We start from the raw sequence: 3,633 nt of genomic DNA, 5'->3' as shown, positions 1-3,633 counted from the left end.
CCACCCAACAAAATACAGGTGTTGTATATAACTCACCCTATCGTATTATCGGTAGCCAGAATGAGACTCTTAGAACACGTAATGCACTGTAGCCCTGAAATGTATGGTACTCATTCTGTCCATACAAGCTCCCTTAAGGAACTAATCTTATATGCGCTGTATACAAATCACAATAAATAAATGTGCATTTACCATCCCACACAAAATATCGCTCAACATATATGTTAAGAGGATTTTTTCAAAGGGTTTTTTCAGAAGGCGTTTTGGTGAGGGATTCTGCTGGCAAAGATTGATTGGCACTCCAAGCCATGCGTGTGTTTGGCGCTAACGTTACGGATAGTGCCTTAATAATGTCTACTACTGTTAATCAGAAGGGACACTTGTCTGCACATGCACGGTTATGTGTCTGTGCTGATTCTATTTTCTACATCACTACACGTTGCCTTGCGGCCACTTTGCACTTTGTGTTTCACTTTTGGTCCGTGTCCAGGTTGTCTGGCCTCCCTGACCGTCATTCAGCCACTGAGTGTTCTCATGCCGTGGTGCGGGCCAACCCGGATTGGATTGGGGTGCATTGTTGGAGCGGTGTGGGGTACAGCCTGGGGTGCTGCAGGTCAAGATTGGGTCTTTGGTTGTGCAAATGTTTCCAATTTGGCCTGCCCACCAGTTAACCATTGAATTGCTGCATTGAGGAGATGTCTCCTGTTAATAATATTTTGTTATGCTGGATCATTTTTTGTCAATGGGAATGGTGTAATATATATTTCCCTAATATAAATGGATTGGTTTGGCGCTTTTTTGTGATGTCTGTTTCAAATCGAATTTACAAATTGCATGAAATGACAATAAAGCGCACCTCAATTGAAGTGTGACTGAAGTTGCGAACATTTCCAAAACGTTCTTATTTACAATAACCGTGTACATGTTTATGTAGGCCTCGACCATCTGGCCACTTGATGTGCTATGTCAAACATTGACTTCATTGTGCCACGATGAATGCTTTGTTGTAATGTGTCTATCTTTATACCCATCTCCCTGTCATGCTGTGTTCAGGATGTTTTTTTGCATGTATGAGGAGGTAACGAGTGCCCAGAGAATGGGATGTCCTGTGAGTGCACTGCTTTCCCTATTTTGTCAACCTCTGATTCTGAAGCCTGAAAACTAAAAGTAGATGCACGCAGGCTTGACATGCTGCCAAATTTGCACCAGACGTGCAGATTAACTTTACTGGTCTGCTGTTAAATCTCAGTTACCAGTTTAATGGTATCCACTACAGAATAATAGCTCATTTTACTATAGCCGATATGATAGCTGAGTGGGTTGAGTGCTCGCTGCTGCGATGTGTGTGTGATTTGCAGGTTCAAATCCCAGCAAGGCCATCTCAGCCTTTGATCCTTCTGAAGTTGATAAATGAGTACCAACACAAGAGCTTAAGCATAAGTGCTATACAATAACATAATATAATTTGGCCTTGGATTTCTGCTTGCATTTGACAATATGGATCTATACACACAGATATTAATGATACATATGGTGGTCCATTCTTGTATGCAGAGTTATGTTATTTTATGTGTTGTAATGTAACAGACACATGAGCCCTCCATAAGTAGCATTTTCTGTAAAGTCGTGAATTGACCCGATTCACAGATGATGGTTTGAGGGCCACTTATTTTGAGGCGTGGGGTGGGCCACTTTTTTGAGGCGAGAGTGGGCCACTTTTGTGTGGGTGTCCGGGCCTATTTCTTGTCCCAGTCCGACCTTGCGATGAGGTCCTTTAAACACATTTTTAAAATGCAGACAGCACCACAGGGCTATTCATTCCAATTAAGTAGACTCAAAATAATGTTAGGAGTGATGAGTAACATGTATTTTAATGTTGACGTGTTTGCATAGAAAAAGAAAGAATGTATTTTTCTGTGTACAAAATAAATGTAAAACGTATTAATAAACACATCTAACAACTATTTGCGCCTCAAATAGGAGAGGGAAGCCCACATGGGTTAGCAAGCATTTCTTTTAGTTGCATCAAATTACTTCCTTGGTGTTGTTGCAGCTAGTTTTGTATGTCTAACGGAACCAGCACGTTTCTTTAAAATGTTTTCAAAATGCCCAATAGAGGATTAAAGCAGACGATGTGAATGAAATAATTGCTGGGAATCTATGTTTGAATTCAGACTCGAAGACAGCACAGAAGTCACACGTTAAATGTCTGGTCCAACATATTATCATCAACAGACAAAAGCGACATAGTTCACACGCATTCTATTAGACCTATTGGCTGCTTTTGACAGCCAGCCACTGGCACCTCCTGGGATGTTTGGAACAGATTGACGGTGCTTAAGGTTCCTCTCTGCAATGGTTCCAAAATGTCCTAAGAAATCATCAACAATAAGTCAAGATTGGTAACTTTGGCTTCTCAAGCTCTCCCATCACAAGGCTTTCTGGGGTAAGGGCCCGCACTACATCCATCTCTCTCTGCCGAAATACCTTCCTTCTAGAGCCCTTAGCTACCTTTATTTATTTGAATTTGTATAGCGCCGTGGACATCGTGGCACTGTTACAGTATACTATACTCACTTGGGACAAAGGTGCTTTACAGCAGGTAAGTACATTAAATACAATACTAATAATTTATATCAAAGACTTCACCATTGCCTAATGTTTCAAGTGTTCCTTCAACTCTCTGAGGGCAAGGCGCTTCTCCAAGCAGAGTGGGGGGTAGATCTCTCTCCTCTGCAGGTACCTCCCTCTGGAACGGCCTCCCTGCCCCTCTCAGACTTGAGCCAGACCAGCTGAAGTTCCGGAAGCGGCTCAAGACCTTCCTTTTGTTCCGTGCCTGCGCTCTCTGGCTTCCTTGCTAACTTACCTGTCTGCTGCACCAACTGGTTGCTTGGTACCCTCAGAGTCTCACTGTGTACCAGGCTCCTCCATGACCAGTCGTCCTTGCAATGGTGCAGACGGGCTAAAAAACAGTGGTGTGGAAGGTTGCCCACAGTTGCAACTCCAGTGGTTCACATGCATTCAAAACCTTCCACCCATCACTTTTTTGGTTGTAGTTTGTCTAACTATGCGAGTGAGGGTATGCCCAGACATGGGTCCCTTGCTTGATGCGCCATAGGGAACCAAGCTGCACCTAACTGAGAAGGGTCCAACAAGGCCGAAACATGTCTGGGGCTGCTTGTGTTTTCGTGCAGAGGGGTCCTGGCCTGTCAGTTCGGGCTGGGCACTACCACTGGTGACAGTACCTGACTGATTTGCATATGGATGGACCCATTTTGCAATGGCGCAGACAGGCTAAAAAACAGTGTTGTGGAAGGTTGCCCCGAGCAACGCTAGTGGTTCAGATTCATTCAAAACCTTCCACCCATCACTTTTTTGGTTGTAGTTTGACTCACTATCTGAGAGAGGGTATGCCCAAACATGGGTTCCTTGCTCGCTGCACCATAGGGAACCAAGCTGCACCTAACTGAGGAGACCCAACCAGGCTGAAACATGTCTGGGGTTGCTTGTGGGGACCAGTGGGGACCTGGCCTAGCACTTCGGGCTGGGCTGCTACCATTGGTAGCAGAACCTGACTGATTTGCATACTGCTGGAGCCCTTTTGCAATGGCGCAGACGGGCTAAAAAACAGTG

Source organism: Ambystoma mexicanum, chromosome 2p (assembly GCF_040938575.1).
Source record: "Ambystoma mexicanum isolate Mex_15411 chromosome 2p, UKY_AmexF1_1, whole genome shotgun sequence".
Lineage (NCBI taxonomy): Eukaryota > Metazoa > Chordata > Amphibia > Caudata > Ambystomatidae > Ambystoma > Ambystoma mexicanum.
This window is presented reverse-complemented; position numbering follows the sequence as displayed.